General features: G+C 46.8%; 1 protein-coding gene across 8 annotated transcripts in view; it reads left to right on the forward strand.

The window, feature by feature from the left end:
• LOC118394081 (autism susceptibility gene 2 protein-like) overlaps positions 1-17,917 on the forward strand; it is a 419,650-nt gene that overhangs the window by 250,323 nt on the left and 151,410 nt on the right. The window lies entirely within an intron of this gene.

The following is a 17,917-nucleotide window of genomic DNA, read 5'->3' on the forward strand; positions in this document are numbered from 1 at the left end:
CTTCCCTTCTCCATCCCTCTCTTCCCCTTCTCCATCTCTCTCTTCCCTTCTCCATCTCTCTCTTCCCTTCTCCATCTCTCTTCCTTCTCCTTCTTCCCTTCTCCATCTCTCTTCCCTTCCTTCTCTCTTCCCTCTCCATCTCCTTCCTTCTCCATCTCTCTCTTCCCTTCTCCATCTCTCTTTCCCTTCTCCATCTCTCTTCCCTTCTCCATCTCTTCCCTTCTCCATCTCTCTCTTCCCTTCTCCATCTCTCTTCCCTTCTATCATCTCTCTTCCCTTCTCCATCTCTCTTTCCCTTCTCCATCTCTCTCTTCCCTTCTGTAATCTCTCTTCCCTTCTCCATCTTCTCTCTTCCCTTCTCCATCTTCTCCCTTCTCCATCTCTCTCTTCCCTTCTCCATCTCTCTCTTCCCTTCTCCATCTCTCTCTTCCCTTCTCCATCTCTCTTCCCTTCTCCATCTCTCTCTTCCCTTCTCCATCTCTCTCTTCCCTTCTCCATCTCTCTTCCCTTCTCCATCTCTCTCTTCCCTTCTCCATCTCTCTCTTCCCTTCTCCATCTCTCTCTTCCCTTCTCCATCTCTCTCTTTCCCTTCTCCATCTCTCTCTTCCCTTCTACATCTCTCTTCCCTTCTCCATCTCTCTCTTCCCTTCTCCATCTCTCTTCCCTTCTCCATCTCTCTCTTCCCTTCTCCATCTCTCTCTTCCCTTCTCCATCTCTCTTCCCTTCTCCATCTCTCTCTTCCCTTCTCCATCTCTCTCTTCCCTTCTCCATCTCTCTTCCCTTCTCCATCTCTCTTCCCTTCTCCATCTCTCTCTTCCCTTCTCCATCTCTCTCTTCCCTTCTCCATCTCTCTCTTCCCTTCTCCATCTCTCTTCCCTTCTCCATCTCTCTCTTCCCTTCTCCATCTCTCTCTTCCCTTCTCCATCTCTCTTCCCTTCTCCATCTCTCTTCCCTTCTCCATCTCTCTTCCCTTCTCCATCTCTCTCCCCTTCTCCATCTCTCTTCCCTTCTCCATCTCTCTCTTCCCTTCTCCATCTCTCTTCCCTTCTCCATCTCTCTTCCCTTCTCCATCTCTCTTCCCTTCTCCCTCTCTCTCTTCCCTTCTACATCTCTCTTCCCTTCTCCATCTCTCTTCCCTTCTCCATCTCTCTCTTCCCTTCTCCATCTCTCTTCCCTTCTCCATCTCTCTCTTCCCTTCTCCATCTCTCTTCCCTTCTCCATCTCTCTTCCCTTCTCCATCTCTCTTTCCCATCCCTTCTCCATCTCTTCCCTTCTCCATCTCTCTCCTCCATCTCTCCATCTCTCTTCCCTTCTCCATCTCTCTCTTCCTTCTTCTCCATCTCTCTTCCCTTCCCATCTCTCTTCCCTTCTCCATCTCTCTTTCCCTTCTCCATCCCTCTCTTCCCTTCTCCATCTCTCTCTTCCCTTCTCCATCTCTCTTCCTTCTCCATCTCATCTCTTCTTCTCCATCTCTCTCTTCCCTTCTCCATTCTCTCTTCCTTCTTCTCCATCTCTCTTCCCTTCTCCATCTCTTCCCTTCTCCATCTCTCTCTTCCCATTCTCCATCTCTCTCTTCCTCCCATCTCTCTTCCCTTCTCCATCTCTCTTCCCTTCTCCATCTCTCTTCCCTTCTCCATCTCTCTCTTCCCTTCTCCATCTCTCTCTTCCCTTCTCCATCTCTCTCTTCCTTCTCCATCTCTCTTCCCTTCTCCATCTCTCTCTTCCCTTCTCCATCTCTCTTCCCTTCTCCATCTCTCATCTCTCTCTTCCCTTCTCCATCTCTCTTCCCTTCTCCATCTCTCTCTTCCCTTCTCCATCTCTCTTCCCTTCTCCATCTCTCTTCCCTTCTCCATCTCTCTCTTCCCTTCTCCATCTCTCTTCCCTTCTCCATCTCTCTCCCTTCTCCATCTCTCTTCCCTTCTCCATCTCTCTTCCCTTCTCCATCTCTCTTCCCTTCTCCATCTCTCTTCCCTTCTCCATCTCTCTTCCCTTCTCCATCTCTCTCTTCCCTTCTCCATCTCTCTCTTCCCTTCTCCATCTCTCTTCCCTTCTCCATCTCTCTCCTTCCTCTTCTCCATCTCTCTTCTTCTCTCTCCTTCCCTTCTCCATCTCTCTTCCCTTCTCCATTCTCCATCTCTCTTCCCTTCTCCATCTCTCTCTTCCCTTCTCCATCTCTCTTCCCTTCTCCATCTCTCTTCTTCCTTTCTCCATCTCTCTTCCCTTCTCCATCTCTCTTCCCTTCTCCATCTCTCTTCCCTTCCCTTCTCCATCTCTCTTTCCCTTCTCCATCTCTCTCTTCCCTTCTCCATCTCTCTCCCTTCTCCATCTCTCTCCCTTCTCCATCTCTCTTCCCTTCTCCATCTCTCTTCTCCTTCTTCTCCATCTCTCTCTTCCCTTCTCCATCTCTCTCTTCCCTTCTTCTCTCTTCCCTTCTCCATCTCTCTCTTCCCTTCTCCATCTCTCTCTTCCCTTCTCCATCTCTCTTCCCTTCCCATTCTCCATCTCTCTCCCTTCTCCATTCTCCATCTCTCTTCCCTTCTCTCTCTCTTCCCTTCTCCATCTCTCTTCCCTTCTCCATCTCTCTCTTCCCTTCTCATCTCTCTTCCTTCTCCATCTCTCTTCCCTTCTCCATCTCTCTTCCCTTCTCCATCTCTCTCTTCCCTTCTCCATCTCTCTTCCTTCTCCATCTCTCTCTTCCCTTCTCCATCTCTTCCCTTCTCCATCTCTCTCTTCCCTTCTCCCATCTCTCTCTCCTTCTCCATCTCTCTCTTCCCTTCTCCATCTCTTCCCTTCTCCATCTCTCTTCCCTTCTCCATCTCTCTCTTCCTTCTCCATCTCCTTCCTTCTCCATCTCTCTCTTCCTTCTCCATCTCTCTTCCCTTCTCCATCTCTCTCTTCCTTCTCCATCTCTCTTTCCTTCTCCATCTCTCTCTTCCCTTCTCCATCTCTCTCTTCCTTCTCCATCTCTCTCTCTTCCATTCTCCATCTCTCTTCCCTTCTCCATCTCTCTCTTCCCTTCTCCATCTCTCTTCTTCCTTCTCCATCTCTCTCTTCCCTTCTCCATCTCTCTCTTCCCTTCTACATCTCTCTTTCCTTCTCCATCTCTCTTTCCCTTCTCCATCTCTCTCTTCCTTCTCCATCCTCTCTTCCCTTCTCTTCCCTTCTCCATCTCTCTTTCCCTTCTCCATCTCTCTTCCCTTCTCCATCCTCTCTTCCCTTCTCCATCTCTCTTCCTTCTCCATCTCTCTTCCCTTCTCCATCTCTCTTCCCTTCTCCATCTCTCTCTCTTCCTTCTCCATCTCTCTCTCTTCCCTTCTCTCTCTCTTCCCTTCTCCATCTCTCTCTTCCCTTCTCCATCTCTCTCTCTCCCTTCTCCATCTCTCCTTCCCTCCATCTCTCTTCCTTCTCCATCTCTCTCTTCCCTTCTCCATCTCTCTCCCCTGCTCCATCCCTCTCTTCCCTTCTCCATCTCTCTTTCCCTTCTCCATCTCTCTTCCCTTCTCCATCCTCTCTTCCCTTCTCCATCTCTCTTCCCTACTCCATCCCTCTCTTCCCTTCTCCATCTCTCTTCCCTTCTCCATCTCTCTTCCCTTCCATCCTCTCTCCCTTCCCTTCTCTCCATCTCTCTTCCCTTCTCCATCCTCTCTCTTCTTCCCTCTCATCTTCTTCCTCCCTCCATCTCTCTCTTCCTTTCTCCATCTCTCTTCCCTTCTCCTCTCTCTTCCCTTCTCCATCTCTTCTCCCTTCTCCCATCTCTCTCCCTTCTCCATCCCTCCTTCCCTTCTCCATCCCTCTCTTCCCTTCTCCATCTCTCTCTTCCCTTCTCCATCTCTCTCTTCCCTTCTCCATCTCTCTCTCCCTTCCATCTCTCTCTTCCTTCTGCTCCATCTCTCTCTTCCCTTCTCCATCCCTCTCTTCCCTTCTCCATCCCTCTCTTCCCTTCTCCATCTCTCTTCCCTACTCCATCCCTCTCTTCCCTTCTCCATCTCTCTTCCCTTCTCCATCTCTCTTTCCTTCTCCATCTCTCTTCCCTTCTCCATCCCTCTCTTCCCTTCTCCCTCTCTCTTCCCTACTCCATCCCTCTCTTCCCTACTCCATCCCTCTCTTCCCTTCTCCATCTCTCTTCCCTTCTCCCTCTCTCTTCCCTGCTCCATCTCTCTCTTCCCTTCTCCCTCTCTCTTCCCTGCTCCATCTCTCTCTTCCCTTCTCCCTCTCTCTTCCCTTCTCCCTCTCTCTTCCCTGCTCCATCCCTCTCTTCCCTTCTCCACCTCTCTTCCCTACTCCATCCCTCTCTTCCCTTCTCCATCTCTCTTCCCTACTCCATCCCTCTCTTCCCTTCTCCACCTCTCTTCCCTACTCCATCCCTCTCTTCCCTTCTCCCTCTCTCTTCCCTGCTCCATCCCTCTCTTCCCTTCTCCCTCTCTCTTCCCTTCTCCCTCTCTCTTCCCTTCTCCATCTCTTCCGTTCTCCCTCTCTCTTCCCTGCTCCATCCCTCTCTTCCCTTCTCCCTCTCTCTTCCCTTCTCCCTCTCTCTTCCCTTCTCCCTCTCTCTTCCCTTCTCCATCTCTTCCCTTCTCCCTCTCTCTTCCCTGCTCCATCCCTCTCTTCCCTGCTCCATCCCTCTCTTCCCTACTCCATCCCTCTCTTCCCTTCTCCATCTCTCTTCCCTTCTCCCTCTCTCTTCCCTGCTCCATCTCTCTCCTCCCTTCTCCACCTCTCTTCCCTGCTCCATCCCTCTCTTCCCTTCTCCCTCTCTCTTCCCTACTCCATCTCTCGTGATAGCTTGTTTGGAAAGATAACAGTGTTTCCTTCTTGCTCTCAGGTTAATTCAACCCCCACCCCTCCAACCCTTCATTACCGACTATATCTCTCACCCTCCTCCTTTCATCCCTCTTGCTTCTGTCTATTTCCTCTCCCCCATCTTTCTCTCTCTCTCTCAGTTGACATATTTGAGGCAGACACTGCTTTATAAAAGGAGGATAGAACCAACTGTTAACATCTCTCTCTCTCTCTCTCTCTCTCTCTCTCTCTCTCTCTCTCTCTCTCTCTCTCTCTCTCTCTCTCTCTCTCTCTCTCTCTCTCTCTCTCTCTCTCTCTCTCTCTCTCTCTCTCTCTCTCCCTCCCTCCCTCCAGCAGTGCTATTCAGTCTTTCCATAGCTGTCAGTAGTGCCGTGGAAAACAAGTGCCTGATCTTTTATTTTCTAAACAGTAGCCTAGTCTTCCTGATGAGCACCACAGTCAAGGGTGAGGAAAGTTTGTTTTGCACCACAGCGAAGACCAGACTTCTGCTCTGTCTTCCTTACACTACCCCCTAATGATTTCCAATGACTTTGTTCTTCTTTTCTATCCAAGTTCAGAGGTAACCCAAGGGCAAGCCAAATCCTCTGGAAGTCGATGTCACTGATTAAATCTGTTGGCCAGCAGTTTCATCTCTACGACAGACAGACAGACAGACAGACAGACAGACAGACAGACAGACAGACAGACAGACAGACAGACAGACAGACAGACAGACAGACAGACAGAGCATGTAACAGGGGAGAGATGTGGCCTTAGTGTGTGTGCGTCCCAGCGCACTATGGTCAAAACTAGTGCACTTTCTAGGGAATAGGGTGTCATTTAGGATGCAGTGTTAGTGTGGGAGCTGCTGTTCTCTGCTCATCCCAGGACAGGAGCTCACATTTTGTATTTCTATTAGATTTGTGATTGGGATTAACCCTGTTGTTTTGTTGTAGATTAATGCGGTGATAACTGGTTGTTGAGCAAGCTGCAGTACAAAAGCCTGCAGACAGACAGGGGGTTGGAGATGAGATGCACTGTCCTGGCTATCTGAGGAGAGAGGGAGGAGAGAAGAGAGGGAGAGTTGAATCCAGTCCCAGCCAGTGCCACAGGACACTCATTTGTAATTCTTTAGCCTGCCTATGACAGTTTTTGATCATTGCAGAGGAGAAAAGAGGGTGGGAGGCGAGAGGGAAGGGAGGGAGGGGGTAGAATGGACTGCTTTCGCAATTGCTGTCACCCAGCATGAATGCCCCTCTGGCCGAATGACAAGTCTAGCGTGAAGCGCTTGGCTGCCCCCTGAAATTAGCAGTAGAGCCCCCCGGCGGCACATGCTTCTCTTGACCAGAGCACAGTGGGCTGCCGCAAGACTCTTTTCATTGTCTGCTCCCTCACAGCCCCTGACTCCCCCCCTCTCTCTCCCTAGCTCCTATTTATTTATCTCTTTCTCACTCCCTCCCGACCTCTCTCTCTCCCCCTGTGCGTATGCTGGAACTCCGTTAACAGCATCTCTAGTGCTAATCACAACGCTGTCCAAGGGAGGGAGAGATACAGGGAAGGGGGAGTATGTATGCGGTGTGTGTATGTATTGCATGTCTGTGTCTCCCTCCCCCTTTCTCTCCGAGAGAGAGAGAGAGAGAGAGAGAGAGAGAGAGTAACTGTGTAGAGCAATGCCCGGAGGCTCAATCTGTTCCTCACTGAGCTACATCAGTGTGAGAGACGGGCCTCAGGGAAGCCTCCACTCACTCCATCAAACTGTCAGGTAGCCAGCGGAGCCGAGCTGAGAAGGGAGACTCTCAGCTGCCCTCAGGGCCAGTTCAAGTCAACATCCCATTTCCTTCCTTCCTCTGCTAATTTCTCCTACACCCGACTTAAATTTACAATGTCCAGTGCCTGCCGTCTGCTGCTACTACAGCTCTGCTCTGCGGTGGGGGCCAGGAGCCGTGTTAAAACAGGGGTTATGTGTGTGGGTGGGTGTGTGTCTCTGACAGGGAGGTGGTTGAGGAGTTATCTGGAAGCAGCGAAGGAGAGAGAGGAGAGGGTCAGGGGAGAAAACAGAAAGCCAATGGGCGCTATATGTAAGATGAGCTGCTAAAATGGACGCTGTAAATCAGTATTTTTCTCTTTCTCTATCTCACCTCCCCCTCTCTCTCTCTCTCTCTCTCTCTATTTCCCCCTTCTTTCTCTGTCCAATTCTCTCGTACTCCCCTAGCGCTTCCATTTCTTTTCTCTCTCCTAGGGCTGTTGCGTATTCATAATACCATTGTGGATTCCCAATCCCTTTTCTGCTGGCTTTTTGGCAGCTTGTTTTTTTTCCTCATGAATAAATGCTCCCCAATCTCTCTCCTATCAGTCCCATTAGAGTCTGCTCCTCTCCCTGCCAGACAACTGTGAGAGACCGCCAACACCCCTCCAGCCCCCCTCCTCTAGCGAGTGCTGAAAGCAAAGGCTGAGGGATTTCAAGTTGGAAGGAACAAACCACTGGGAACAGACGTCAATTCAATGTCTATTCCACGTTGGTTCAACATAATTTCATTGAAATGACGTGGAAACAACATTGATTCAACCAGCGTGTGCCCAGTGGGAAGGCAGTCTTTTAATTTAAAAGGGGGGAATCTCCCCCTCTGTTTCACTCCCTCCTGCCTGTCTTCTGACCACATGCTCAACACTGCTCTGGAAGTGAAGTGAAACGCTGGGCTGGGCTGGCTGTCCCTGAAGGAGGCTGTTTGCACGGGATCTGGGTTTTGTAAAGCCGTGCTTGGCTTGGCTTGGCCTGGCAGTGTCGGGGGTCAGGCCGATATCTTTCATCACTCTGGTTGATTTACATGCTCTGTTATTCAGCTCCCTGAAGTGTGTCAGCTCCTCAGCTCCTCCCAGGGAACGAACCTTGGTGTCTGTCTAATGTAAAGAGCTGCTCTCAGCCCCTGTCTCGCTATGCTTCTCTCTCTCTCTCGCTCTCAACTCAGCTCTCTGTTTGTACAGCCATCTCAGAGGTCCCCAGCTCTCTGTTTGTACAGCCATCTCAGAGGTCCCCAGCTCTCTGTTTGTACAGCCATCTCAGAGGTCCCCAGCTCTCTGTTTGTACAGCCATCTCAGAGGTCCCCAGCTCTCTGTTTGTACAGCCATCTCAGAGGTCCCCAGCTCTCTGTTTGTACAGCCATCTCAGAGGTCCCCAGCTCTCTGTTTGTACAGCCATCTCAGAGGTCCCCAGCTCTCTGTTTGTACAGCCATCTCAGAGGTCCCCAGCTCTCTGTTTGTACAGCCATCTCAGAGGTCCCCAGCTCTCTGTTTGTACAGCCATCTCAGAGGTCCCCAGCTCTCTGTTTGTACAGCCATCTCAGAGGTCCCCAGCTCTCTGTTTGTACAGCCATCTCAGAGGTCCCCAGCTCTCTGTTTGTACAGCCATCTCAGAGGTCCCCAGCTCTCTGTTTGTACAGCCATCTCAGAGGTCCCCAGCTCTCTGTTTGTACAGCCATCTCAGAGGTCCCCAGCTCTCTGTTTGTACAGCCATCTCAGAGGTCCCCAGCTCTCTGTTTGTACAGCCATCTCAGAGGTCCCCAGCTCTCTGTTTGTACAGCCATCTCAGAGGTCCCCAGCTCTCTGTTTGTACAGCCATCTCAGAGGTCCCCAGCTCTCTGTTTGTACAGCCATCTCAGAGGTCCCCAGCTCTCTGTTTGTACAGCCATCTCAGAGGTCCCCAGCTCTCTGTTTGTACAGCCATCTCAGAGGTCCCCAGCTCTCTGTTTGTACAGCCATCTCAGAGGTTCCCAGCTCTCTGTTTGTACAGCCATCTCAGAGGTCCCCAGCTCTCTGTTTGTACAGCCATCTCAGAGGTCCCCAGCTCTCTGTTTGTACAGCCATCTCAGAGGTCCCCAGCTCTCTGTTTGTACAGCCATCTCAGAGGTCCCCAGCTCTCTGTTTGTACAGCCATCTCAGAGGTCCCCAGCTCTCTGTTTGTACAGCCATCTCAGAGGTCCCCAGCTCAAACATGGGTTTACATCAGAGCCGGGGCCTTTTCTTCTTGTGGTCGATATCATTTCCGCCCGTGGGCACTTTTCACTCCGAGCGTCCATCTTCAGCTGGATCAATACATCCCTAATCCCCAGCCCTGGGTCTGACCCCTGGTAATCACTTGGGGCCTCATTTATAACCGTTGCGTAAATTTCCCAAAAAATAATCTGCGTGCACCGATTCTGAAAAGACTGCGCGTTTCCAAACGATTGACATTTAGAAAGTTGGCGCAACGGCATACACAGTTTCCTGTTTCCTGTTCTAAGTCAGACCTGTCATAAAACGGCGCCCGTTAACGAGCATTGAAACTCTGCCGGGAAGACACCCTCAGTTCACCTTTTATGGTGACAATAATGCCCTTTATTCGCTGTATAATTTGTAACTATTGGCATTAAGCCACAGCACGCAAAAGACAAATTGTTGTTCAATATTTAGTTTATCAATAGATTATTGGGTTTCTATGCCCTGCCTTGGTATAGGCTCTGAGATTAAATAGGCAATGATGTCACGCTCCTATCACACACCAATACTGTAGCCTACTCATACTGTCAAATATTTTACACAGGCTACCAGTCTATTTACTCTGTTGGTAGAATGTTTTAATCTCTAGCGGTCATTTATTCTGTATCTGGATAATGGACTGTCAATTACACTACTTACAGTAGCTTACTAAGGCCTACTTCAATGTAAAAGATCGACTGTTCAGATGTTAAATGCAACTGTATACCTGTATTATAAACCGCGCTGCCGATGATATTGCAAAACATGAAATACATATAGTCTCCTGTATCTATTTACGGCCAGAAAAGGTGAGGAATTTATGTTGCAATGGTTATGAAAATAAAATAAACAGGAAAAGGATTCCTGTCTAATTATTTTTTATTCTAAAAATAAAACACAGATTTTCCCTCTTCTCACAATCGGCAAATGGCTGCATTCTTGCTAATATGTTTTCTTGTTTTTTGTTTTTTTCTGAATAAGCTTTTCATCATATTCCCGATTTGCACCAAATACTTTGACCTACTTTCCAGCTGGCAATGCAATATTTTAACCACTAGCAGGTGTGCGTACGCATGGTTCAAAGATTACGGGGAGGTGAGCACATTCTCAAGTCAAGTAAAATTATTATAAATGCCAACTTTTGCGTGAAAAATTGTGCACATACATTTTGGGGTATATACAGTTGAAATCTGAATTGGACATACACCTCAGCCAAATACATTTAAACTCAGTTTTCCTGACATTTAATCCGAGTAAAAATCCCCTGCCTTATGTCAGTTAGGATCACCACTTTATTTTAAGAATGTGATATGTCAGAATAATAGTAGAGAGAATGATTTTTTTTAATTTTATTTATTTTATTTATTATTTTATTTCTTTCAGCACATTCCCAGTGAGTCAGACGTTTACATACACTTAATTATTATTTGGTAGCATTGCCATTAAATTGTTTAACTTCTTGCGTCGAGCAATCCCGTATCCGGGAGCGTAATCATAGCCTCAAGCTCATTAGCATAACGCAACGTTAACTATTCATGAAAATCGCAAATGAAATGAAATAAATATATTGGCTCACAAGCTTAGCCTTTTGTTAACAACACTGTCATCTCAGATTTTCAAAATATGCTTTTCAACCATAGCTACACAAGCATTTGTGTAAGAGTATTGATAGCTAGCATAACATTAAGCCTAGCATTCAGCAGGCAACATTTTCACAAAAACAAGAAAAGCATTCAAATAAAATAATTCACCTTTGAAGAGCTCCGGATGCTTTCAATGAGGAGACTTCAGTTTGATAGCAAATGTTCAGTTTTTCCAAAAATATTATTTGTGTAGGAGAAATCGGTCCGTTTTGTTCATCACGTTTGGCTAAGAAAAAAAAAACGAAAATTCAGTCATTACAACGCCAAACTTTTTTCCAAATTAACTCCATAATATCGACAGAAACATGGCAAACGTTGTTTAGAATCAATCCTCAAGGTGTTTTTCACATATCTATTCGATGATAAGTCATTCGTGGCAGTTGGGTTTCTCCTCTGAAGCAAATGGAAAAATGCACGCAGCTGGAGATTACGCAATAATTGCAACGGAGGACACCAAGCGAGCACCTGGTAAATGTAGTCTCTTATGGTCAATCTTCCAATGATATGCCTACAAATACGTCACAATGCTGCAGACACCTTGGGGAAACGACAGAAAGTGTAGGCTCATTCCTTGCGCATTCACAGCCATATAAGGAGACATTGGAACACAGCGCCTCCAAAATCTGGGGCATTTTCTGTTTGAAATTTCATCTTGGTTTCGCCTGTAGCATCAGATCTGTGGCACTCACAGATAATATCTTTGCAGTTTTGGAAACGTCAGAGTGTTTTCTTTCCAAAGCTGTCAATTATATGCATAGGCGAGCATCTTTTCATGACAAAATATCTTGTTTAAAACGGGAACGTTTTTTTATCCAAAAATTAAAAGAGCGACCCCTATATCGAAGAAGTTAACTTACGTCAAACATTTCGGGTAGCCTTCCACAAGTTTCCCACAATAAGTTGGGTGAATTTTAGCCCAATCCTCCTGACAGAGCTGGTGTAACTGAGTCAGGTTTGTAGGCCTCCTTGCTCGCACATGCTTTTTCAGTTCTGCCCACAAATTTTCTATAGGATTGAGGTCAGGGCTTTGTGATGGCCACTCCAATACCTTGACTTTTTGTCCTTAAGCCATTTTTCCACAACTTTGGAAGTATGCTTGGGGTCATTGTCCATTTGGAAGACCCATTTGCGACCAAGCTTTAACTTCCTGACTGATGTCTTGAAATGTTGCTTCAATATATCCACATAATTTTCCTACCTCATGAAGCCATCTATTTTGTGAAGTGCACCAGTCCTTCTTGCAGCCCTTCTTGCAGCAAAGCACCCCAACAACATGATGCTGCCACCCCTGTGCTTCACAGTTGGGATGGTGTTCTTCGGTTTGTAAGCCTCCCCCTTTCCCTCCAAACATATCAATGGTCATTATGGCCAAACAGTTCTATTTTTGTTTCATCAGACCAGAGGACATTTCTCCAAAAAGTATGATCTTTGTTCCCACTTGCAGTTGCAAACCGTAATCTGGCTTTTTTATGGCTGTTTTGTAGCAGTGGCTTCTTCCTTCCTAAGCGGCCTTTCAGGTTATGACGATAAAGGACTTGTTTGACTGTAGATATTGATACTTTTATGCCTGTTTCCTCCAGCATCTTCACAAGGTCCTTTGCTGTTGTTCTGGGATTTATTTGCACTTTTCGCACCAAAGTACGTTCTTCTCTAGGAGACGCTCCTTCCTGAGCGTATGATGGCTGCGTGGTCCCATGGTGTTTATACTTGCGTACTATTGTTTGTACAGATGAACGTGGTACCTTCAGGCGTTTGGAAATTGCTCCCAAGGATGAACCAGACTTGTGGAGGTCTACAATACTTTTTCTGAGGTCTTGGCTGATTTCTTTTGATTTTTTTATCAAGCAAAGAGGCACTGACTTTGAAGGTAGGCCTTGAAATACATCCGCAGGTACACCTCCAATTGACTCAAATGATGTCAATTAGCTCATCAGAAGCTGTTTAAAGGCACAGTCAACTTAATGTATGTAAACTTCTGACCCACTGAAATTGTGATACAGTGAATTATTAGTGAAATAATCTGTAAACAATGTCCTAACCCCAACTTGCCAAAACTATAGTTTGTTAACAAGAAATGTGTGAGTGATTGAAAGATGAGTTTTAATGACTCCAGCCTAAATGTGTGTATACCTCTGGTTTCAACTGTATGTACGTACACACAGTTTATAAATTAGGCCCCTGACTTTCCGTGCAGCCCCCAGGCAAGGTCAAATACCTGAATAGATCTGAGTCTTTGGTCAAGTCAGAGTGCAGGACCCATATGCAGGTGCCAGGAGGGGTTATGAGGAAATGCTTAATTTTGTTATTTTGTCTTCTCAAAGGTTAAGAAGGTTAAGTGGTGGTGACACTAGTAGCCACGTTAACGGCAAAGCCCAGTGTTAGAGACTATGAACTCGGTGGTGTCAGTAAACTAAACCCAGGGCATTGTGCGCTCTTCCATTGGCGCCCAGAAGAGAGGTTTATTTATCTAATTTTCCCCTTGTTTGTCACACAATCAGGATAACCTCAGCATCATCTCTCAACCTCTCCCACCCCCGAGCCTCTGTGATGACTCATCATTATGTTTCTCCCTCTCTTTCTCCCGTGGATGGTGTTGAGACTGAGAGGGGGCTGAAAACACAGGAGCCTGCAAGAAACCTCGGCTCCTTGAATTATGGATGTGTGAGTCCTGTAGGAAGAAGTGCTTAACCTTGTGCCATGCTCGGTGGTGCAATAGAAACATCCAGTGCTGCTGCTAACAACAGGCCTGCCTGGTGGTTGGTGGTCCTGCGGCCCTAGGAGTGGCGACAGTGGCAGGGTACCCAAGCAGGGCCTAAATCTGCCTCCTAAAAGGTACCCTATTGTGTGATTCCACGCCAACGGGAGCAAAAACGTGTTTTGGTATCTAAGACTGTTCTGGCAATTCTTAGAAATGTCCTTGAGAGCAAGGATGTTGGACACACTTTTTACATTTGTATCACAATTGATAGATTTTTGAATCATGATGTATGCATAGTGATCCCTGAACCGTACATGATACAGACAACACCTTGGTGTCATTACACTCCTTTATAGTGTGCTCTAACATATGGAGTATGTCTACATTCTGAAATAAACATTTTCACGTGAAAAATATTTAGATGAATGTCTCAAAACTAACTGATTTTGCTTATTTGTTTAGAAATATTGTCTGGAACCATATACTCTTCAAACGTATAACATTTCCAGAGTGGGCTCTCTGGTACTTTTATTGAAATGACCCATTTCTGACATAGAAATTGACATTTTAGGTCATTAACCAATCACAGCCCTCTTTTAGGATTAGCATATTCAGCAAATCACCAGCAGAAGGAATTCCCTTTGATTCTATTTGCCATCCACTGTGTTGGTGGTGCTCATACAATTGATCAGAACTTTTAGCAGAGAGCCCACTGGACATTTGATGTACTTGTCGATTATATTTCTTCCAAACAATGTCTTAAACTGAACAAAATCAAAAAGGGGTCGTTATAAAATATTCATATTCTTAAATGTTGGATAAATGCATTAGAAAATGTGTATTTCAGAATCTAAACATATTCCATATGTTGGAGCACACTCTAAGGAGCACAATGACACCAGTATGTTGTCTGTATCATGTAGGGTACACGGATCGTCAGGTCTCACAGGAGGCATGTATAGGTCTAAAAAGGGCCTAAAATGGCCACTTTAATCATGATTTTCTTCAAAAAATGGTTTGCCATGCTAATGTAAAAAGCATGTCAAGCATCCTTCCTCTCACTTAAGTTTCTATGTGAGACTTGCCAGAACAATCTGAGGTATCAAAAATATTTTCCGCTTCGGTGACATTTGGGACACACCCAATATCACACACCTCATCTCCGGAGCCACAGGAGGGAAATTGAGGTGGAGGAAATTGTGGCTGTTTCTTGGCTAAAGCTACCATTAGATCCCTGTGTATCTGGATGGGCAATAAGGCCTACAGAGAGTGCTTCTGAGGTCTGACACAGTATGAAATTTGTGCTTTTCACCACGTTCTCCAATAATAAACCAAGATGGCCGTTTAGGACTGAGGAAAACAGTGCCTGGACTTAGGCCATTCTCTCTGACAACATGAAGATGCCCAACTGTCTCAGCCTTTTGGCTTTGTCAATAGTGAATATGAGGTCTTATCATATCTGTGGGTGGTGGTAGTTCTGAGACTATTTTATTTGACTGAGACACAAATAGGAATAGTTTCAGTATAATGTCACAGTTCAATTTTTGGAGCACAAGCTGGCAGTGAAATGTATGCGCCACAAGCCTCCGTTCTTTTTTTTACATCCTTGTGGATATCTCACAGCCAGGATGGCCCCAATCAGTATTCAAGCAGACAGCCCCGACAGACATTGACGCTGTGCCAGTATTCATGTCGCCGGAAAAGTTTCTCCCTCTATCTTCGAGGCAAATTTATCGCAAGTCTCCCCAGAATGTGACGGGTGGAACTGTGTGATTAATTTGGCCAGTCGTTTTTTTTATGTGCTCCGGGATGCGTAGCACTTATTGTCTTCCCCCACACGTCTATTACCAAATCTGCAAGAACAAAAAATCCTGAAGCCGCCTGTCTCCCTCCTCAGCCCTGTTGCCTCATTCCAGGTCTGAGATATGGGGTCGTCTTGGGGCTAGCCGAGCACTGAGACCCGACCCGGGTCCAGTCTGGACTGGTGTTTCTCTCTTCTGTCAAAATACATCTCCCGCTCCTAAAGTGTTGAAAGCTGTGTAAATGTCAAAACCATCCGTCTGAGGTGTGGAGGGGAGGAGAGGGAAGGGAGACTGAGCCATCCGGTGAAGCTATTCCCTGATTTCTTCTCACTGCGGCAGCGGTTGTCAGGTGCAGATGTTGCTCCTCGCTCCGCCTGCCTCTGAACCAGTAGCCAGGTTTTCTCTATCTTCTCTCATTTTTTTCTTTTTTGGTGGGGGTTGTGTTTGAATATCCATGAGAGGGTGGACCCGCTGGGGCTCCTGTCAGGGAATTTTGAGAGCAACATATCTCCCGGTTTTTAACAACGTCCCCTCTGACTGGCCTGGCCTGCTGTCCTGCTGTTGGTTAGGGGAGGTTGGTGTGTTTGTGGTTTTCCATTTTACCCATTTGGCTGAGGTGTTCCCTCTCCTGGCTTGGCCCTAGTTGACTGCTACAGCACAGAGGATCTCTTCTCAGTTGAACAGCGAGAGAACCCTGTTGCACAGGATGGCATTGGCCTAATGCAGCCCCCACTGTAGCCCTCTCCCACATCGGCGCAATGTAGACCTAGCATAGACTCAGTGTAGACCTATAATAGTATGTAGTTATAGCCTGGACCCATGCTAACCAAACACAGCCCTGACAGACCTCTTTCATCTCCTCAGGAGCCACCACCATGTCCCCACTATGTGTTTAATGCTTCTTCTTTTTTTTCACTTTTGACTTAAAACTCCTATCCTGCTGAGGACAACCCCATCCTTCCTCTAGTCCTCTATTTACACTCTGCTGCAGGAAATGTCTCTTAAAGAGATTGGTGAGGGGGGGGATGAGAGCCCTGCTGTGCTATTTCGATATTATTTTTCCTTCTCCTCCTCTCCAGTGCACTGGCAGCAGCACTCTGTGGCTTCCTTATCCTCTGCTCTCATCCTCATCCTCAGTAAGACCAGCCTGCAGGTCTGTGCTTGGGGAATTCAGCTGCAGCCAGAATCCACCTGTTCCTCTCCACCGCACATGCGGGGTTTCAGCCCGGCCCCAATAACAGGGGGAAGTAGCATCACTGTGTGAGCCGCCCGGCAGCAGCAGGCAGCCGTTGTGGTGCATACTAAAAACACATTTCTCCCAGTTCCCTGGGTATGATCTCAAACCAGGATCCCATTTACTTCCAGGCGCAATGTCAACAGGCAAATCTAGGAGAAAGTCTGCCGTTTTTTTTTATGTGGTGATTTAAAAACAAAAAAAGACTTGTGAGAGAGAGACAAATGCTGCTTGATTACAGGTTGTGTTGAGTCACTAACAGGCTCTTCTGGGTAGAAATGTGTGACAATCAATTTGCAGAGAACTCCCCATGCTGAATGGGAAGTTGATTGACAGGGAGCCTAAGCCACTTCCAGTTTCTTTAATACCATGTACCTATAATGTATTTTGACAAGTAAAGCCCTGAAATTAGGGTTTGCAAACATTCCCTTGAGAATTAAGGTACAGACAGCAAGCAGGCTTTTTTTCTCTAATCCTGAACTCACACACATAGACATGGGCACACACACACACACACACACACACACACACACACACACACACACACACACACACACACACACACACACACACACACACACACACACACACACTGATTGTATACAATGGAACATTTAAACATGCTTTCCAAAGTCAGGGCCATTTGATTTCCTGTCTGACCCTCTCTTTCTCTTTCTGTTTCTCTCGTGTGTGTGTGTGTGTGTGTGTGTGTGTGTGTGTGTGTGTGTGTGTGTGTGTGTGTGTGTGTGTGTGTGTGTGTGTGTGTGTGTGTGTGTGTGTGTGTGTGTGTGTGTGTGTGTGTGTGTGTGTGTGTCTCCCAGTCTCTCTCTCATTCACTCACTGCCTCTGAATACTATCAACAATGGCCAGTTATAGAAAGGAAATCAATGCATTAATAAGTGTGTTCTCTCTTTTCCATTGATCTGGCCTCCAGTGTAAATGTTTCGACTCCCTTTCTTCTGTAAGAATGGCTCAAAATGGAAGGTTAGGACTTCAGCATGGCCTTAAGATGTTATATAGACAGATGTAAAACGCACACACACGGTCATTCATATCATGTTGAGCCACAGAATCTCTTGACTTTACCACTCTCCCCAGTCAGAGAAAGTCTTCTGCCATTCACCCACATAATGGGAAGATTCAAGGGCATAAGAGTAGCTCTCTGGAGACATCCTTACCTCTGGACTGTAGCAGGCTTGGGTTCAAATACTATTTGAAATCCTTTCAAATACTTAAGCCGGGCTTGATTGAGTTTTCCAGTTGCAATAGAACAAATAGAATAGTCGCAAAAGTGCAAACCCCGCCCCGTCCTGCACTTCCAGGCAGACTAAAGCAAATGCTAACTGTTTTTGAAAGATTTCGCCTAGTATTTGAACCCAGGTCCGGTCTGTAGTGCTGATTGGTACTCGTTACTTAATTCTACATTTGGACCCACCACGCTACAACACAAAGGGCCGCTGTGCCTCTTTTGACCCAAAGTCTCCCTTTGTGCCGGGGCTCTGAAAAGGAGTTAAACAAAATAAAGAGGGGCACTTAAATATGTTGCCACAGAAACTTAATTGACAGATTGAAGCCAGGCCGGCAGTGTTTTTCAGGGGACCTTCTCTTCTTCTCTTCTCTATGGCTCTTTGCGTGAATAGCTTTTCTCTTTTCTCCCTGGCTCCCCCGCTGTGAGGTCCAGGAGGTCTGACCAACTGGTCCACTCCTGTTTCCACAACTTCACTTCCCATTGTAGTGAGAGAGGAGCGAC

Source organism: Oncorhynchus keta, chromosome 14 (genome assembly GCF_023373465.1).
Source record: "Oncorhynchus keta strain PuntledgeMale-10-30-2019 chromosome 14, Oket_V2, whole genome shotgun sequence".
Classification (NCBI taxonomy): domain Eukaryota; kingdom Metazoa; phylum Chordata; class Actinopteri; order Salmoniformes; family Salmonidae; genus Oncorhynchus; species Oncorhynchus keta.